Below are 22695 nucleotides of genomic sequence, written 5' to 3'. Positions count from 1 at the left end.
GTAAATTAACGGCAAAAAATTCGTCATGTGACTACAGCAATTTGTAAGAGAAAAATTACAGTTATTGTTCTTTAGGAATTTTCATGAATCTGATGCTGAAAATAAATGGATGTAATATATATTTCTCAAATACACTATTGTTGTGGCAGCAAGGATGCTGATAATCGTGTCAGTATTGAAATAGTACTAAAATTTTGCAGCATTTATTAACTTCTTAAATGTTTTAATGATCTTTATTCTTGTATGTCTCTCTCATAGTTTTCACATCAGGAATTTTGTAATGAGTATCTGGGTGTAAGACTGGCCTAAGTCAAAATATTGTCATGAACAGGGACAGTCACTATCCTGCTTGAAAGTTTGTAATGTCACTGAAAACAAAACAACAATTTTATTTCTAGAATATAATACATAAAAATACAAAAATTTATGTTGTGAAACAAATACTGTTCGCAAAATCAATACCTCTCGTAAAATATATTCTCACTCATTGAAAGTAGCACACATTACAGCAGTTCTAATTCATTAGCAGTGCTTTTAATCAGTACAAAATCAATATAGCCATGAATGCTCTAAAAGAGATTATGTTCACACATTACTGATCTAACATTCTGATCACTGAAAACCATCCTTGCTCAATGTATTCGTATATATTTTATAAGACTAAATGCTCTTAAACAAAGATTCTGAAACATCACCCACCTCACATAGTAAATAGATAATATAAAACATGAAGTAATTGACAAGTAAATAAAAACAGGATGCTGTATCACTTAAAGGCAAACAATGATGACACTTTAATTGTTTTGTCAACAACGATAAAACATATTGTGAAGTTATTTTTAGTTTATTATTAAAGTTAACAAATTCTGATACACAATTAAAATTTCTGTACAAAATACTTTTTATCGTTCATTAAATAGGCGACCAAATAAGTCAGTCAACTGCGTTTATACCTCAATATTTATAAAGCTGCTGTCACAACACAGTCGCAACAAAATGTCACGTAGAAGACAGGTGGCCATGTAAGAAAGGATTAACATAGCTGCATAAAGTTTGGACTGGTCACTATTTAAAAATTCATGCTTCAAATTAACGTGAGTTTGTTGTTCCCAATATAACGCACTTCCAACATACCCATCTTCAGAAATCTTTCAAAAAATATCAAAGATCAATGGAAAATACAAAAGAGAATCACTAATGTAATAGTTACAACATTGCCACCGTATTTCGTCCCAGTTGACCATGGATATAATAAACAAGAAAATAATGTAAAATTACACTGAAAATAAGAAAACGAATGAAATGAGCCATACTGGCTGACCTCAGCTTGTAACAAAACCTAGCAGTTGAAAAGAGCACAAGAGCTACAGGAGTGTCTTTACAAAAATTGTAAGAGCATAGAAAGAGAATAACCAAAATAAATATTTTGTAATACAGTTCCATGAAAAATGAGGGTACAGTTTGTTACTGCTAGTATAAAAAGTGACAGGTGAAAATGAGAATAAGATGTAATGTCTGTGCAAACTACCTCTTCTCGAGATACAAAAAGGTATAAAAAGTTAAGACTTTTGAAAACGATAATGACATTCAATGTCTGAGCAAACTGAATTTTGTGTTTAGATAGGTATTATTCGTTGAACTATCAACATTCTTTCATAGTGTTTGTAGCAGAAAATGATGGGGGTTGTGTGTTGGGAGGGGAGAAGATGGGTAATATGAGAGATCAAGGAGGTGTCACAGTACAAGTGTACAAGTGTTAAGTCACATTATTTTTGGCAACTGCCATTTATTTTTTTTCTTTTTTTTTTTTTTAGATTTCATTCTCTTCCAAAATATCCCAATCTCACCATTTGTCCTCTATACTAAGACAGGTAAAGGCTTTTCAGCTGTCTCCAGTATGTTTATTACTGACAAGATGGTATCCTAGGGCTGTGAAATTTTTATTGGAGAGTTCCTGAAACCTTTTTTGAAAATCACGAAGCGTTTTTTAACGGTGATAGCTAATATAATCATGAGTGCTGACTCTCTTGTCACCCAAGGGCGTACAAACGTGCGTTCTTCTGTGCAATGTTAAACAGATTAGCAAAGTGAGACCTCGACCAAGCATGCATTGAGAAAGAACAGACAGTCATACAGATCAGTTTGCAAGATGTTTAATGCGTTAAAGTTCGGGGTCTACCTCTTATTCAAACCGGTTTAAAGAACGTAACGCAAGGGCATTTAGCAAAGTTAATACACAGTTACGCTTCCAGACACATAGAAAGCTCAGATCAGTGCTACACACTTCGGCAGGTGAAAACCTAATTGCATTTTTAAAACAGGTGCCTGCAATAAAATCATGTGACTCTTGTGAAAAAAAAATTGATCAATCGAACAGATCGTGATTTTCAAGCATGATTTAACGAAGACTGCAATAAAAACAACACGCCCTTGGGATGCTATTTTGTCAGGAAGAGACATACTTTGGAGGCAGTTGAAGAGTTTTTAACTGTCTTCCATACAGAGCCGAATGGTTTACATTTTTATATATTGGGAGAGATAGAATTCGGCAAAAACTTTAATGACAACCTACGCAATATTCTGAATGAGCAAATCAACTCTAATCGGAAGAGCGTTTCTGATGTTTTTCAAGATTTGTTATATACACAGGTCTTCTAGTTTCCAAGTCCCTTGTTCTAAATAATGTAATGTGGCACTTGTGCTGTAAAGCCTCCTTGGTCAACTGCGTTCTACTTCTACCGCACCCCCCCCCCCCACCCACCCTTTCCCACCGCCCACCTGCTATGGACATTTCGCACAGTGTTGTTACTGCTCTCTGAATAGTAAGTCTCTAAACACAAATACCAAGTTTGCAAATTAGTTAGTTCATTAGGAAATAACATATTCAATGGTTCATTTTGCACGATAGATAGTAATGTTGTGGGATGAGTGATTATACAGTCACATCTGAAATTAATTTGTACACACAGTTCCAGTCTGAACATATCTATTTCCTTTTCACAAAAACAAAAAAAGGTATACAGATGTTAACTAGTAATTCCTACCCATCACCTTCTTACATTAAAATACTGGTATTTTTCTATGGAAAGGAAGGAATTGTCAAGGAGAAATTTTCTCAGGTTATTATCAAATTTCACTTTGCTCTCTGTGAGCTGTATTAGTTATCAAAATTTGTTGTTGCAGCATTGAGTATCAGTTTTCGTACTGAAGACAACCTTAAGGTGGAGTAATGAATGTCATTTTTCCTAATGTTATTGTAATTATTTATTTCATTGTTCCCCTTGAACGGTAGTGGATTATTTACAACCAATTTCATGAAGGAATAAATATACTGTGAAGCATGAGTCGGAACGCCCAACTCCTTAAACACAGGACACACATTATCATCACGACACGTTTTTGCAAAATGAAGATTTTCTTTCTTAAAAATGAATTATGCCAGAACATTATTCCGTAATACACTATTGAACGAAAATACGGTAAATATGTAAACTTTCCGGTTTCTCTCCCCACAAGACTTTTAATGATTCTAAGCTCAAATGTGGCTGAAATGAGTTGAGTTGTTTTAGAAGTTCCAAAATGTATTTTTTCCAATTTAAATTCTCCCCCTAAGTATGTTGAAGTTTCCACCGTACTTATTATTTCTTCTTCATGTGTTACACTTATCATTGGTGTAGTACCTCTAGACATGCAAAACTGAATATGTTGTGTCTTTTTAAAACTGAGGGTGAGAAAATTCTCAAAAAACCGGTCAATGACACTTTCAAGAACTTTGTTTACAATTTCTTCTGTTTCTGTGTGTATGCTTACATTGATTATAATAATTCTGCCTGTTGTATACTAGATGGACGATCGTTTACTTACGTGAAGAAGGATAGACGACTTTTGGCTAAAAGAGATGGGGCCTCTCCACGCCCGCACCAACGTGGTGACCAAACCAAAAGTTCTACTGTCATCTCCGTAAACATGTTAGTTGTCTAGTAAGTGGATCACAGGATGCTGGGCTGTGATGTTGTCCGTGCGTCTGCGTAAGGCTACGCATTAACACGGTCCATCGGGTGATAGATAGTGGACGAAACGCGAGTGAGGGTAGCGATTTGAAGAGCAGAGGGAAAAAAGTGCCATGGCTCGTGCCATGGGAAAAAAAGCTCTGCGACTGTGGGATGGGTAGTAAGAGCAGTAGTGGCTTACTAGCTGCGATAGCTCATGTAAGGTTAGATTTGTTAGTATGGGTATCATGCATCGTTACAATGGCAAGCGATGGCGATGTGTCCCAGTTGCTGCTGCTGCTGCTGCATTCCTGGAACAATCAAGATCGTTATACAGTAGTGGGAGATCGGCCATAGATCATCTCACTGTGTGGGGGATGTGTGGAGCTTGTTTGCGTGCAGTGTACGGTACGGCTTCCCTGTGTGGTGGCAGTTATTCGGCAGTGTATTCCAGCTGGATAGCCAGTAATGGCGTCTGATTAACAGGGGCTCGCCTGTGCCGTTGTGTTTGCGTATGCTTGGCCATAGATGTTATGTCCTTACAAGTATGTCTTTTGGTCTTTTATGTTTCCATCTATGGTGGTGGTCGTAGTTCCCCAGATTCAGAATAAACGGGTTCTGCGAATGTCTGGAGTTTCTGTATAGTCTTGTGGTGAGTTTGTGGATTACCTCCGTGAGAGTCTCAAGTCGGTATTCCCGGTGTTGGTCCGCGATGCGTGTGTATCGTGGAGCATTGCTTATGATTTTGTGTACTTTGTTTTGTATGAGCTGCAGACGGCGCAGGCGTGTAGGCGCAGCGTAGCCCCAGACAGGAGCTGCGCACGTCATCAGGGGTCGGATAAGTGTCATGTACATGGACCTCGACACCCTTCTGTTCAGTGTGCTACGCCTGTTGAGCATAGGATAGAGCTGTTTGAGCCTCGCGCTAGCTCGGTTGGTCATGTGTTGTATGTGGTCCCCCCAGAGTAATTTCCGGTCCAGCCAGACACCGAGGTATCTGACTTTCTCGCGGAAACGTATTGGACGTGCATGTAGAGTTATTGGTCTGCAGTAGCGGTGTTTGCGCAGTTGCTTCGGTCTTCTAGTGAACAGAACGGCTTCGCACTTGTCGACGTTTACTCTAACACGCCATTTCTCCAACCAAGGCTCGGCCACTCTGAGTGCAGTCTGTAGGCGTGACGTAATGTTTGATGGTTTCCAATCTTGCGCAAGGATGGCTGTGTCATCCGCGTAGATTGCCATCTTTGTGTTGTGTGTGGTTGGGAGATCGTTTATGTAAAGGTTAAACAGTAGGGGCCCTAGGATGCTTCCCTGGGGTACTCCCGCGTGTATACCGTGTCGTGTTGATTGTTTTCCCTGCACGTCAGTGTTGAAACTCCTGTCTGTGAGGCATGAGTGTATTAGACGCAGCAGCCCGTCAGGGAATCCCGCGTCGCTGAGTTTGCGGATGAGGCCGTTGTGCCATAGACGGTCGAAAGCCTTTTCGATGTCCAGGAACACTGCCCCTGTAGCTTTGTTTATGTTGAAGCCATGTGTTGTATGTTCAACGACCCGTAGGAGTTGTTGTGTTGTGGAGTGGTGATTCCTGAAGCCGAATTGCTCTGGTCTCAGGGTGTCATTTGTTATGCAGTGCCTAGTGATGCGTTTGAGAATCACCTTCTCAACAATCTTAATGAGCGAGCTCAGAATGCTGATGGGTCGGTAATTTTGTGGGGGGCTGTGGTCTTTCCCCGGCTTCCTGAACATCAGGACCTTGGCCGTCTTCCAAAAGACGGGGAAGTGTTGGTGTTTAGCCTGAACCTTGAGGAAGCCCATTGGTGATTTCTTCCCAGTCAGAACTCTGCCCCCAGATTATATTGCTTGAATTACTAAGAACAGATCTCTGCATTCTTTTGGATAGATGCAACATTATCCATTGGTTGACTATATCAACAATCCCATAAAATGTTAATGTTTCTAGGAGAATACAGTGACTCACACAATCAAACGTCATAGAGAAGTGGCAGAAAATACCTACCAGTGATATTTTATTATTTAATGGTTGTAAAATCTGATGAGCGGACGTGTAAGTGGCATTCTCAGAATAGCAACATTTCTGGAACCCAAACTGTGATTTGCTAAGGATACTATTGTTGCTAAGGTGAGATACTATTCTAGAATACATCCCCATCTAAAACATATTGGAGAATGATGTCAGCAGTGAAACAGGTCGATAATTATTGACATCTCTCTTGTTAACCTCCTTAAAGGGGGGTTTAACAACGCCATATTTCAGTCTCTCTGAGAAAATGCCTTGAGTTAATGACACATTACATTTTTCAGAGAAAACTGGGCTTCTTATATGGAAACTAATTTGTCATACTCTTTTAAAATTATACGTTGTGGTGTTGGAAGTCAGATGTAGAAGCTGTAGGGATCTGTAGTGACCGAATAAACAGTCCCAGACCGTTCTTTCCACCAACCAGTCGTCTTCTAAAGTTGTGTCTCCAGCGCAGAAGGCAGCTCGTCGGTTGCGGGATTATCTTCGGTGGAGTCTGCTCCGCTGCAATCTCGAACTCCAACCTGTGTTTGTGCTTTATTTGTGGGATGCCATTTGCCCAGGTTAGTCTCTGTATCTACAGAGGGCAAGATCTGTAGTACTGACAATGATGGTAGGCGACACCTTTTATTAATATATCCTGTTTGTTTATATTTTAAAATATCACTTTTTACACTGTCTTCTACAACACTCGACGTAGCTTTCGTATTAGTACGGTAACTTTTCTGACAACTTCCGATATAGAGTACAACTTCTGTCCAAAACGGAGATACACGTCCGGCCCTCCGGAACACCCTAAGCCCGTTCCATTACACTCCCCTTCTCCTCCACTCCCATCACACACATCCCACCCCTTTCTGGTATAGATACTATGCCCAATGTTAATACTGTTCGATGAATAGATTGCATCTAAAGAAGAAATTCAGTTTGCACTGACGTTGTATCTTATTGTCATTTTTATTTTGTTTATTCTGTTTATTTGCGCTTACAGTTTTTGTGAAGACACTCAATGCAGCTTCTGTGCTCCTCTCACCTGTTAATTTTTGTTGCAAGCTGACGTCAGACAATATGGCTCATTTCATTCCTTTCCTTATTTGTACTATAATATTATATTATTTTGTTGTTTAGCTCTCATGATATCCATTGTCAGTTGAACTGCGTCATTGTTGTAACTATTCTGCCACCTGATGGCAGCTGAGATAGCTTTGTTTATTAGTTTTTATTTCACATTTTTAATTTTGTAACGTAATTAATTTGATGTTGGACTTTTATTATGTTCTCATATCTAACATTCTTCATAAACAAAATTTGCTACTACCTTGCCACGTAACGACAGGTACGTGGCTTTTTTTCTTTGCTCTTCTTGTTTTAAACTGAAAATTTTTGCATTCCTTCTTAATGTTGTAATTTTATAATGTACACTTGAACATTTTCTTTTTAATTTTAAATGTTTAGGATATGCTGTCAATTGCGACGAAGTGTGGCGCCACTATTACCACTATTCCGCCATCTGGCGTGAATGTTAGCCTCTAAGTTTCAAGTTACGATTTTTTCACTGACTTGCTTATGACTGTTACATGCACATCTTGTAACCTTCTTGCAGCACGATTCTCCTAGGTATGTTTCTGCTTGAAGTAAGTTGTGTGTTCAAATAAGGTTTTTTCATTTACTTCCCTATTCTGATACTGTCTTGTAATTTCCATGTTTCTTTAGTAGTTTTTGACCGATATCTGAAAATAACGTATTACATCAATAAAGTCGTTCTGTCCTAAAGCACGGCTTTTTGATTAGCGATCAAGCCAGCCTTCATGCAGTACTACTGTTCGATGATGTTAAAATCTTGTTTGTTCTTATTTCGCGCAACACTCATTTAGATAAATAAAAATAGGTTCTAAGAATATTTTCAGTGTGTCTGGTACATGAGAATTAGCATTAACATTGTAATGCTGCAACTTCAGTTTTTTATGCAAGTGTTTGACAACAATAAATTATCGTCATTGTAGCTGCAGACTTTATTTTCTAATGCTATTTTGGTATTGATTATTATAAAAATTTAAATAACTGTATCTGCAAACATAAAAAGAAATTTCAAAAGACCTAGATGTTAGACTTGTTACAATCGATCCTAATATGTTGTTCTTTCGAAAATGTAACCTATGTGACATCCATCCTGATGCACAAGTCCCAGACAGATGTTTCTCCATGCCACTACAAAGAATGTAACTGATACTCTTGGGAAAAGTTGCTTCTGTCAGGCTCTATCACAATAAATTATTCCTGCATGTGAAGGTAACATATGTGGTGGCATGATCAAAATGCTCTGTAAGTATTTTAGTTCTATTCAAAAAACCACAATATTTACTGTCAAATACATATGTAAACAGGCAGTAAATTCATTTGATTTACGCTGACGGAAGAAAATGGGAATTCCAAAAAATAATTAATGTACAGTAACGAAATTCCGAGTTTACATTTGTATAGGTAACATAATTAAATGATTAAAGTTGCAACATCAGAGGTCAATGTAAGCGCGCGATAAGCAATTGTAAATGTGAAATGCTGTTACATTAATAACCAGTGTGACCACCAGAATGTTGACTGAAAGTATGCAGATGTGCATGCATTGTGCTGTACAAGTGGCGGACGTCAGTTCGTGGGATGTAATTACATACTTGTTATACTTGGACGTTCAGAACAGGGACAGTTAACTCTGGTTGTGAGTGATGCTGGAACTGTAGTCAGATGATGTCCCATATGTGCTCGACTGGAGACACATCTGGTGATCGAACAGGGAAAAGTAACATATCGACACTCTGTAGAGCACTTTTGGTTACAACAGCGATATTTCGACGAGCGTTATCCTCTCGGAAAACATCACCTGGAATGCTGTTCGTGAATCGCTTCGCAATAGGTTGAATTACCAGATTAACGTACAGATTTTTCAGTCAGGGTACGTGGGATAACCACGAGAGTGCTCCTGCTGTCATACGAAATCGCACACCAGACCATAACTCCAGATGTTTGCCCACTGTCTCGCGCACGCAGACAAGTTTTTTGAGGCGCCCTAGTGGCTTCCTTTTAGAAACACATGGCCATCAGTGTCACCGAGGCAGAACAAACTTTCATCATAAAACGCAACAGACATCAACCCTACCCTCCAATTAACTCTCACTTGGCAAATGGCCGTAGTTTGTTGTCAGTGGAATGCGTGCTACAGGGCGTCTGGTGCGGAGCTGTTTTTGAAGTATCCGATTTGTAACAGTTCTGTCGCTGTGGTGGCAACTGCTGCTCACATTGATGCTGCAGACGTAGTACAATGCAACAGAGAAATTATGTTTAACTGCCGTCTGGAGGATCTATGTTCTGTTCTGGGCGCTGGCAAGGATAATTGTTTGGTTGGAGGACTGGAAAAAGGTTTTCAAAGTTTCATGAGACCTATAGAGGAGCTACTCGAATAAAACGTACATGCTCCAAGGTGTGGAAGTGCGTCAACGGATAGGAGATCCTTGGGCTGCCCCTATACCTCTCCAAACTGCATCCAAATAACGCAATTTGATATTGGAAGGCACAGCAGCCGGTAAACGTTGTGTGATCGTCTGAGTATGATTGCGTAACAGCTTTTGGCTCAGAATAGCTAAAATAAAAATGCATATGTACATAAAGTAGAATTATGAAAGAAAACGAAATCCGACACGATAACTATTCTGTTCCAGAGAAAAGTTGTAAACATTCTCACGTGGACGGAAAAAATTCATATACTCTGATTCATACAAAATTATCCCCTCGTAGTGCGCCCCTCGAAGTTGAGTTATCAGCGCGACGGAATGTCATACCTAACGGCCCGGGTTCGATTCCCGGCTGGGTCGGAGGTTTTCTCCGCTCAGGGACTGGGTGTTGTGTTGTCCTTATCATCATCATATCGTCCCCATCGAAACGCAAGTCGCCAAAGTAGCGTCAACTCGAAAGACTTGCACCAGCCGAACGGTTTACCCGACGGGAGGCCCTAGCCACACGGCATTTCCATTTCCATCCACTCGTTTAACAACGAAATCAGGCATTTTTTAGTTAGACGCAGTGCGTGTTGTGGTGCATTTCTCCTACTGCAGTGTACAAATTGCATTGTTGCCATCCATTTCCTTAAAGTTCTAAGAATGTGCCCAGTACTTAGAAATGTTTAAATGTGATAGACGATCAGCAACAAGCCAGATGCCTAAAGAATTAAATCGTTCCGAAATTAACACGTCTGTTGTCTAAAAATAAAATAATATATAGATTAAATCAAATTACAGATGGTGAGTTCTTAGGTCATTCCTAGTTAATTTTATACAGGGTGAGTCACCTAACATTACCACTGGATATATTTCGTAAACCACATCAAATACTGACGAATAGATTCCACAGACCGAACGTGAGGAGAGGGGCTAGTGTGATTGGTTAATGCAAACAACAAAAAAATGCACGGAGGTATGTTTTTTAACACAAACCTACGTTTTTTTAAATGGAACCCCGTTAGTCGTGTTAGCACATCTGAACATATAAACATATACGTAATCAGTTGCCGTTTGTTGTATTGTAAAATGTTAATTACATCCGGAGATATTGTAACCTAAAGTTGACGCTTGAGTACCACTCCTCCGCTGTTCGATCGTGTGTATCGGAGAGCACCGAATTACGTAGGGATCCAAAGGGAACGGTGATGGACCTTAGGTACAGAAGAGACTGGAACAGCACGTTACTTCCACATGCTAACACCTTTTTATTGGTCTTTTTCACTGACGAACATGTACATTACCATGAGGGGTGAGGTACACGTACACACGTGGTTTCCGTTTTCAATTACGGAGTGGAATAGAGTGTGTCCCGACATGTCAGGCCAATAGATGTTCAATGTGGTGGCCATCATTTGCTGCACACAATTGCAATCTCTGGCGTAATGAATGTCGTACACGCCGCAGTACATGTGGTGTAATGTCGCCGCAGGCTGCCACAATACGTTATTTCATATCGTCTGGGGTTGTAGGCACATCACGGTACACATTCTCCTTTAACGTACCCCACAGAAAGAAGTCCAGAGGTGTAAGATCAGGAGAACGGGCTGGCCAATTTATGCATCCTCCACGTCCTATGAAACGCCCGTCGAACGTCCTGTCAAGGGTCAGCCTAGTGTTAATTGCGGAATGTGCCGGTGCACCATCATGCTGATACCACATACGTCGACGCGTTTCCAGTGGGACATTTTCGAGCAACGTTGGCAGATCATTCTGTAGAAACGCGATGTATGTTGCAGCTGTTTGGGCCCCTGCAATGAAGTGGGGACCAATTAGTTGGTCGCCAATGATTCCGCACCATACATTTACAGTCCACGGTCGCTGGCGCTCTACCTGTCTGATCCAGCGAGGATTGTCCACGGACCAGTAATGCATATTCCGTAGATTCACTGCCCCGTGGTTTGTGAAACCCGCTTCATCGGTAAACAGGTAGAACTGCATCGCATTCTCTGTTAATGCCCATTGACAGAATTGCACTCGATGATTAAAGTCATCACCATGTAATTGCTGATGTAGCGACACATGAAACGGGTAAAAGCGGTGACGATGCAGTATGCGCATGACACTACTTTGACTCAGTCCACCGGCTCTCGCAATGTCCCGTGTACTCATGTGTGGGTTCATGGCAACAGCAGCTAACACACCAACTGCACCCGCTTCTCCTGTGACGGGCCTGTTACGGACCCGTTTGCGTGCTACGACCATACCTGTTGCATACAGTTGGCGGTAGATGTTTTGCAATGTGCGGCACGTTGGATGCTCTCTGTCCGGGTACCGTTCTGCATACACCCTGCAGGCTTCAGCTGCTTTTGGCGACACTCGCCATAGATGAGTATCATCTCCGCCTTTTCAGAGTTCGAATACAGCATGGTGACAGTTCCTACAACACTATACTATCACAGACGTCTGGTAACACGGTGTACTACAGTTGGTCTGCGTGCGGAGACGAATGCAGTATAACAATAGCAGCAAGCGCTACATGCGGACACTGCGACAGCTAGACCAAACCACAACAGTGCACTACAGCCACACTCGTAAACACAGTCGCCATCGTAAACATGTCCCTGCAGATGCTGCTCGGCGACCGTGGCCCGTGTTTGTTACAACACGCAACTGATCGTCTGAGGTTTCAAGCGTCAACTTTAGGTTACAATACCTCCGGATGTAATTAACATTTTACAATGCAACACACGGCACTGATTACATATTTGTTTATATGTTCAGATGTGCTAACAAAACTAACGTGGTTCCATTTAAAAAAAACGTAGGTTTGTGTTAAAAAACATACTTCCGTGCATTTTTGTATGGTTTGTATTAAACAATTACACTAGCCCCTCTCCTCACGTTCGGTCTGAGGAATCGGTTCGTCAGTATTTCATGTGGTTTACGAAATACATCCAGCGGTAACGTTAGGTGACTCACCCTGTATATACAGGGTGTCCCAGCTATCTTGTCCACCTAAAATATCTCTGGAACAATAACAGCTATTGGGAAACGACTTTCACCGGTATCAATGTAGGGCATACGTGCTTTTTAGCACAAACTTATGTTTTTTTTAAATGGACCTCCTATTTTTTTTCAGCAATCCATAGCATGACAAAGCACATACACAATGGCGTTGATTGCATCGCAATATTCCCATTACATCCCGAGATATTGAGACGCGAAGTTGACGCTTGAAACACCCGACATGCGCTGCTAGCGCACGTCCTGAGACTCAGGCGTGAACCCCATGCTGCCCGTAATTGCGATGTGATTGACATGTGTAATCACACCTCCATACTTATGAAGAGGTCCGAAACAAATAATACGGTCTGCTGCCATCAACTCTCATAAGCACATAATGGTTTCCCTCTTGCACGTTTTACGTATCTACGTACACAATATGAACCAGTGCCGATCGGTGTACACCCGTCAGGTTGTCTTATTTATCCCACACACCCAAAATAAAGTTTATCCAATGCGTTATGTGACCCATTGTGCCTGTCGCACAGGGCCTGGCTCTATCTAGTCAAGTGTCCAACGTAGTTCCCACTACTGCCACAGTTACCACTTCGCCTTGTTTATGATTTGCGACCCATGCAAACTCCTGTACTCCACCACCCTCCGAGCATCCCATTTGTTGTTGCTTTGGCGTGCAGTACACCGCTTTCCAGTGTAGTCGTGCATCAGAGTAATCTAGTGACGGCACGGAGGTAGTACACATTGTGAATAAACGTTGTGTTGTGGAACTTATACTGGACAGTATAATATACACACATGAAGATATGGTAGAAATGCTGCTGATCTATGGGGAATGTACGTTGACGGGAAATACGTTATGAGATTACTTGTTAGTTGATAGTACTGTTAGCGAACATCTACATCTACATGACTACTCTGCAATTCACATTTAAGTGCTTGGCAGAGGGTTCATCGAAGCACAATCGTACTATCTCTCTACCATTCCACTCCCGAACAGCGCGCGGGAAAAACGAACACCTAAACCTTTCTGTTCGAGTTCTGATTTCTCTTATTTTATTTTGGTGATCATTCCTACCTATGTTGGTTGGGCTCAACAAAATATTTTCGCATTCGGAAGAGAAAGTTGGTGACTGAAATTTCGTAAATAGATCTCGCCGCGACGAAAAACGTCTTTGCTTTAATGACTTCCATCCCAATTCGCGTATCATATCTGCCACACTCTCTCCCCTATTACGAGATAATACAAAACGAGCTGCGGTTTATTGCACCCTTTCGATGTCCTCCGTCAATCCCACCTGGTAAGGATCCCACACCGCGCAGCAATATTCTAACAGAGGACGAACGAGTGTAGTGTAAGCTGTCTCTTTATTGGAGTTGTTGCATCTTCTAAGTGTCCTGCCAATGAAACGCAACCTTTGGCTCGCCTTCCCCACAATATTATCTATGTGGTCCTTCCAACTGAAGTTGTTCGTAATTTTTACACCCAGGTATTTAGTTGAATTGACAGCCTTGAGAATTGTACTATTTATCGAGTAATCGAATTCCAACGGATTTCTTTTGGAACTCATGTGGATCACCTCACACTTTTCGTTATTTAGCGTCAACTGCCACCTGCCACACCATACAGCAATCTTTTCTAAATCGCTTTGCAACTGATACTGGTCTTCGGATGACCTTACTAGACGGTAAATTACAGCATCATCTGCGAACAACCTAAGAGAACTGCTCAGATTGTCACCCAGTTCATTTACATAGATCAGGAACAGCAGAGGTCCCAGGACGCTTCCCTGGGGAACACTTCAGTTTTACTCGATGATTTGCCGTCTATTACTACGAACTGCGACCTTCCTGACGGGAAATTGCGAATCCAGTCGCACAAATGAGACGATACTCCATAGGCCCGCAGCTTGATTAGAAGTCGCTTTTGTGGAACGGTGTCAAAAGCTTTCCGGAAATCTAGAAATACGGAATCAACTTGAGATCCCCTGTCGATAGCGGCCATTACTTCTTGCGGATAAAGAGCTAGCTGCGTTGCACAAGAACGATGTTTTCTGAAACCATGCTGATTACGTATCAATAGATCGTTCCCTTCGAGGTGATTCATAGTGTTTGAATACAGTATATGCTCCAAAACCCTACTGCAAACCGACGTCAACGACATAGGTCTGTAGTTCGATGGATTACTCCTACTACCCTTCTTAAACACTGGTGCGACCTGCGCATTTTTCCAATCTGTAGGTACAGATCTATCGGTGAGCGAGTGGTTGTATATGATTGCTAAGTAAAGAGCTATTGTATCAGCGTAATCTGAAAGGAACCTAATCGGTATACAATCTGGACCTGAAGACTTGCCCGTAAAGCGATTTGAGTTGCTTCGCAACCCCTAAGGTGGGATTATTGGAACATAATGAGTATTAGGTTAATATGTCTGTTTTCTACCCTACTCTACATACCTGTATTGTACCCTGTTGTAGGTGGACGAAATGCTGTTCAGGCAGAACGACTGCACAGAAGACGATTCCCTGACAAGCCATCGCCTTCGCGCCGGATGTTTGGGCGTCTCACATCTCGTCTACGTGAAACGGGAAGCTTAAATCCAAGACCTCGACATCGTCCTAGAACACGCACATATGAACGTGCTGAAGTTGCTGTGCTCGCTACCATAGCTGTGAATCCTCAAATCAGCACACGTCAAATTGAACGTGAAGTTGGTGTGTCGAAATCAAGTGCACAGCGTATTCTTAAACGTCATAGATTTCATCCTTACCATGTTCGTTTACACCAGGATCTTCATGGAAATGACTTCCGCAATAGGTGGGCTCAGCAAAAACTTCTGACTAATTCAAATTTTTTTGCAGATGTTCTCTTTACCGACGAGGCATCATTCTCCAACAAAGGAATTGTCAATATAAGGAATATGCGTTATTGGTCCGCAGACAATCCAAAATGGCTCCGTCAGGTAGAGCATCAACGTCCGTGGAAAGTTAATGTTTGGTGTGGGATTATTGGAGATACCACTATCGGACCTTTCTTTATAAATGGCATCCAAAACGGCAGACAATACTCCAGATTTGTACGACACAATCTTCCTGTTCTCTTGGACACCGTGCCTCTGAACCGGAGAATGGTCATGTGGTATCAGCATGACGGATGCCCAGCACATAACGCCTTACGAGCACGACGACTTCTGAACCGTAAGTTCCCTGGTAGGTGGATTGGACAAGGTGGCCCAGTTAGGTGGCCTGCCCGATCTCCGAACCTTACACCGCTGGATTATTTTCTTTGGGGAGCAGTGGAGGATGCTGTTTACCAACATGAACCAACGACACCAGAGGACATGAAGCAACGCATTATTGATGCTTGTACAGCCATCAAAGATGAAACAGTAGCACGAAGTAGGGCATCCTTCATCCGCAGAGTGACCCTATGTATGCAAGCCAATGGGCATCACTTTGAGCATGAGATGTGAACGCTTTGTTTAGTATGTAGTGCTGGTATCACAGTGGAAGTTTCTACAAAGGGCCGTTTTACCCAGTGATGTTAAGAAGCATTTGTTTGCAACAATTTGTCATTTAACGCATTAGATAAACATAACATTGATAATTATGTGATAATAAAACTAATTGGATAAACATGTTTACATTCATCTTCTATGTCCAACCTGAACTTCCCAAATCAAAACATTTTTACCTAAACAACGGCAAAACTTTTAATCCACTTGCTCGTTTCACTAAAACCATCAACATGAATTTTACTATTACGAGTGAATGATTAACTGTCACTTGCGCTAGATCTACAGTAAAGTAAATTTTTAACGTTGAACGGCATTACCTTTTTAGTAACGGATTAACGATAAGCGAAGTTAACTTTGTGACTAACGTTGCGGTACACAGATATGTTACAGAACCGCATCACCCCTAGCCTATGGGATAAATACCTGCTGGAATGTACGACGTTAATGCAGGATGGCAGTAGACCGTATTATTCGATTCGGACCTCTTGATAAGTATGGAAGTGTGATTACGCATATCAATCACATCGCGATTACGGGCAGCATGGGGTTCACGCCTGTGCCTCAGGACGTGCGCTAGCAGCGCATGTCGAATGTTTCAAGCGTCAACTTCGCGTCTCAATATATCGGGATGTAATGGGAATATTGCGATGCAATCAACGCCATTGTGTATGTGCTTTGTCATGCTATGGATTGCTGAAGAAAAAATATAGGAGGTCCATTTAAAAAAGCACAAGTTCGTGTTAAAAAAACACGTATGCTTTCGTTTTAGAATGTTTCCAAATACGTACATTCATGGGCCCCAGCCCTACATTGATACCGGTGAAAGTCGTTTTCCAATAGCTGTTATTGTTCCAGAGATATTTTGGGTGGACGAGATAGCTGGGACACCCTGTATATAGATACGATCCAATGCATGTCATACAATTTTAGATGCATATTAACGACCACTGGGAAGTACTTATTTCAGTATTGTTAGAGTTTATACAATTCTGTTTCCTCTGTATATTTCAGGGCAATATTAAAATATATGGGCACGTATAGTATGCTGTCAAACGAAAGAAATTCTAAACTCATGCTATTCCGTCATCTCTGGCAGAACATAGTGACATTTTCTCCACTCTTGTACATCTCTTCAAAGACTCAGTGAAACACATATTTCCAATTCTTGTGTAAATGGTAGAAGAGGAAACTGCTGGTTCTGAGCCAAGAGATCTGAATTCAGCGTCAGCATTCCTGGAATCGATAACATTGGCATCAGCATTCCCACGATGCCCCTCCCCTCCCTCCCCCCCCCCATGGACAATGGCACAAACTATGTGCAACAACGTCATCATGCTCAAAGCCAATTTCTCAGGCGCCCCAGAGGGCAGGAGGTCTGACGTTTTCGCCAATAGCATACAAGTTCAGCCCTCCACCACTTCTCTAGCAATTTTAATGCTCATAATTCATTTGCGTGAACACCATCATCTTCCGGCGGTACTTTGACCAGTTTAAAATACCGACAGTAGTAACACGAGTCAGCTGGGAAGAATACGTCTGACAGTATTTATCAATACCTTTTGTAATAACAATATACACTCCTGGAAATGGAAAAAAGAACACATTGACACCGGTGTGTCAGACCCACCATACTTGCTCCGGACACTGCGAGAGGGCTGTACAAGCAATGATCACACGCACAGCACAGCGGACACACCAGGAACCGCGGTGTTGGCCGTCGAATGGCGCTAGCTGCGCAGCATTTGTGCACCGCCGCCGTCAGTGTCAGCCAGTTTGCCGTGGCATACGGAGCTCCATCGCAGTCTTTAACACTGGTAGCATGCCGCGACAGCGTGGACGTGAACCGTATGTGCAGTTGACGGACTTTGAGCGATGGCGTATAGTGGGCATGCAGGAGGCCGGGTGGACGTACCGCCGAATTGCTCAACACGTGGGGCGTAAGGTCTCCACAGTACATCGATGTTGTCGCCAGTGGTCGGCGGAAGGTGCACGTGCCCGTCGACCTGGGACCGGACCGCAGCGACGCACGGATGCACGCCAAGACCGTAGGATCCTACGCAGTGCCGTAGGGGACCGCACCGCCACTTCCCAGCAAATTAGGGACACTGTTGCTCCTGGGGTATCGGCGAGGACCATTCGCAACCATCTCCATGAAGCTGGGCTACGGTCCCGCACACCGTTAGGCCGTCTTCCGCTCACGCCCCAACATCGTGCAGCCCACCTCCAGTGGTGTCGCGACAGGCGTGAATGGAGGGACGAATGGAGACGTGTCGTCTTCAGCGATGAGAGTCGCTTCTGCCTTGGTGCCAATGATGGTCGTATGCGTGTTTGGCGCCGTGCAGGTGAGCACCACAATCAGGACTGCATACGACCGAGGCACACAGGGCCAACACCCGGCATCATGGTGTGGGGAGGGATCTCCTACACTGGCCGTACACCACTGGTGATCGTCTATGGGATACTGAATAGTGCACGGTACATCCAAACCGTCATTGAACCCATCGTTCTACCATTCCTAGACCGGCAAGGGAACTTGCTGTTCCAACAGGACAATGCACGTCCGCATGTATCCCGTGCCACCCAACGTGCTCTAGAAGGTGTAAGTCAACTACCCTGGCCAGCAAGATCTCCGGATCTGTCCCCCATTGAACATGTTTGGGACTGGATGAAGCGTCGTCTCACGCGGTCTGCACGTCCAGCACGAACGCTGGTCCAACTGAGGCGCCAGGTGGAAATGGCATGGCAAGCCGTTCCACAGGACTACATCCAGCATCTCTACGATCGTCTCCATGGGAGAATAGCAGCCTGCATTGCTGCGAAAGGTGGATATACACTGTACTAGAGCCGACATTGTGCATGCTCTGTTGCCTGTGTCTATGTGCCTGTGGTTCTGTCAGTGTGATCATGTGATGTATCTGACCCCAGGAATGTGTCAATAAAGTTTCCCCTTCCTGGGACAATGAATTCACGGTGTTCTTATTTCAATTTCCAGGAGTGTAGTTATTATTAGGAAAATCTGTTAGTTTGCATATTCACGTCACAGCACTCCAGTGCTACATGTGGGCAGCAGCTAACATTACACTGCTTCCATGTAGGACTTACAGAACAACGGCATGTGCATATTATGGACACGCTGACCTATTGTGATGATTAATAACGATATGACATTGTCTGTACACAGTATATATCCAATGTATTTATATTTACGTTTTGTCGTTTATGTTACAAATCCTGATCTGGTGCTGGACGAGGACACGGATGTGTTCTGAGATGTATTATTACCTCAGTAGCGCCTTCCATTGTCCACAGGATGTCATCAAAACCTATGGGACCTATTGCTAATCGATTACTCAGTGGCACAGCCGCAGCAGCAATCGTCTGCAGCCTAAAGAGCGATTCATCTAATACTGACAGAACTGCTGGACCAGGAATCGGAGGTGTTCCACGACTTGCTGCTATTGCCTGTCTTCTGCATCAAGACATAATAGTTTACTTGGACTGCCAAGCAATTAGGAGAAATATAGGGTTACAATGAGTGGCTATTGCAGTAATTTTCAGTTGTAAATTGATGATATATATACATATGTAAGTAAGTATAGCCAATAAAAGACCCCTTTGTTTTCAAAAACAAACGTATACACACACAATTATATCATGCATATGTACAAATTCTGCCCCAAATATGCCGTGTACGACTACACCATACGTGCGTCATACAAACACCGCATGTATGTCATACATATGTTGTACATACGCTGTAGTGAGATACGTCGCCACTATCAAATGATGACATCATATCGTAGTCTGTAAAAATGTTAGACGAGCGGTGTCAAATCTGGAGTGTTAGCTGAGTTCGCCCATCTTAAAGTCACCTTTCGTGAGAATTATTATAGTGATAGACAGGTCAGACGTGCGATGCACTATCGAATAACCGTGCACCGCGTGAGTGATGATAATACCGAGGTGACACCAAAGTCTGCGACCTTTTTTCCTTACGCTGGGAGCATTTCGAACATTATTGGTCGTATTTTACGTAAACATGATTGAGACGGGTGTTACGATTAATCAAGGAAAACCCCAAGTTGGGAAACGGGGCCAAAATTAGTTAGTTACTGTCGAATTGCCATTTACAGTTTCTTTATTGATTACTTCTACCATTAAATTTCATTTCTTTATCACTTGACCAGGAACAGATCCAAAAAAGCTAGTAGGCATGAGTGCCTTTTCAAAACGATTTACTTTACAGTTAACGGCCAAGCCATTTTACTTAAAACCGACTTTGATAAAACATTTGATAACAAATCAAAATTTTCCAAGAAATGAAATTAAAAAATTACCCTTAATAGCCAAACCATTTTACTTAAGACAGACTTTGATAAAGCATTTAATAACAAAATTAAAACTTTCCTAGTAATGATACTAAAAAACCACCAATTTGCATACAATTTCGTTACCGAACATGTAGGGAGCCAACTTCTTTTAAACTTTGGCACAACAAGATATTAATTTACAAGGGCTCACTAACAGGGAGGCAGAACTAGAATTTTCAAAGGATGCCAAGCAGACCAAAACAATCAAAGTAAAGATCAGTCATTCACCTTTTATAATAACTAACAATTTTAAAGCCACGTAATTTTAAAAACCCACCAATGAAAGGCAAACTTAACCTTTTCAAAGTGGCCAAAAACAGAGTAAAATACAACCATTTAACATCTTACAATAACTAGCAACTTTAATACCATGTCCTGCCACCAAAATGTCCTGGGATAGAAATAATTAACCGACTGGGTGTAAGGGCGGCCACAATTGTCTCCCGAAGGACGCTCTGGCTACATGCGGACTAACAGACCCACAACGCCTCACATTCAGCAATCACATCGACCTCACGCGAGGCCAGGGGAGGAGGAGGAATCAAATCAGGAACCATAATCCCTGCCCAAAAATACACTTTCTCCTAGGCAGTACTAATAAGAAGCCAAAAGATCACTGTCTATAATTACACCGGCTACAGGGACAGGAAAACCGAACGCAGGAGGCCACAAGGCAGAAAAAATGTAATCTAAAACAATAATCACTGCCCAAAAATACACTTCCTGTCGGGTGGTACTAATAAGAAACGGAAAAGATCACTGTCTATAAATACACCGGCGACAGGGACAGAAAACCCGAACGCAAGAGGCCACAAGGCAGAAAAGACGCTGGTTGTACAAACCAAAACTCCTCAATTAACATCTAAACCTTTAACCAACTTAACTTGCAGTTTATCAGAGAAACAACAGGTGAACTCCGATGCAAAGGTTCCTCACACCCGACGGTGTACACGTCGCCAGCGTACCAAATTGGGCACCGTCACGCAGCCACGCGCTCTGTCAATTTTCCGTCTGGAGGCGGGGGATTGATGGACTAGTAACTCGCCTAACCTGGGGAGTGGTATTTCGCCGCCGTGGGTGCAGAGAAGACGAGACTGGTATAAATAGATAGATAGAGAGAAAGAGAGAGAGAGAGAGAGACAGAGAGTGAAATGCGTATAATATTTCGCCACCATCACTTGCTTGTAAGTGTGACGAACTCGTCGAGATGACGTAGCAAAGTGATCATAAGGTTCCAAATTCGATCCTCCTTATACAGCACCTCCACGCATACATATACATATCACTTGTCTATAACCTTAGTATAACACCTTACAACGCGCCACTTAACTATATATACGCATGCTACTGGTCATTTATATAGGGAGAGTATTCTAGCCGAAACGCAACATTGTATTTCAGTAAGTGCCAGTGGAAGATCACTTGGCTACGGTATCGAGCTAGAGATAGTAGAATATGAGATAGTTTCCTTTAAGTTACATTTTCTATTGAAGCAACTTTTTTTAAATATTACATTTCTGTTTTAATTGCTCTGTGCCTGCATACTTGAAAGGTATTAAATTAAGACTAGCTTCTTAAGGCTATTTTTCGTAATCTATAATTCACCTCTCTTTTGCTGTCTATTGCTACCTCTTTCATATTCTCAAAAATAACAGTAACATTTCTTGTAAGATTTATTCACCATTAAAGTCCATTCCCACCTATTTCACTCTTGTCTCACTTCCCTGGCACTTCATCCTCCCAAAATTAATAAACAAATCAAGCCGTTCACGGTGAAAGTATAGCTTTTTTCTCTTACGGCCTCCCTATACCTCAACACTTTTTACTTTCCTCCTCTAACATTCCTAGCAATATCTGTGAAACAGTTTTCTTTAAATACCCTGTATGACTACCAATTCTTCGTTGTGAAAACATTTTTTCGTTATTACCTTCTCCTCTAAGATAAAAGGAACTGCGACATGCAGTTCTATAAGATCTAATTTTCTTACTTGGCAATCTTATGTTTTGCAGTTCTCCTCTTCTCTCTGTTGCATGCTGACTCCATCCCTCTCTCCTTTATCTCTCTCTCTCTCTCTCTCTCTCTCTCCCTCTCTCTCTCTCTACCGAGCGAGGTGGCGCAGTGGTTAGCACACTGGACTCGCATTCGGGAGGACGACGGTTCAATCCCGTCTCCGGCCATCCTGATTTAGGTTTTCCGTGATTTCCCTAAAATCGCTTCAGGCAAATGCCGGGATGGTTCCTTTGAAAGGGCACGGCCGATTTCCTTCCCCTT

Source organism: Schistocerca serialis, chromosome 3 (genome assembly GCF_023864345.2).
Source record: "Schistocerca serialis cubense isolate TAMUIC-IGC-003099 chromosome 3, iqSchSeri2.2, whole genome shotgun sequence".
Taxonomy (NCBI): domain Eukaryota; kingdom Metazoa; phylum Arthropoda; class Insecta; order Orthoptera; family Acrididae; genus Schistocerca; species Schistocerca serialis.
This window is presented reverse-complemented; position numbering follows the sequence as displayed.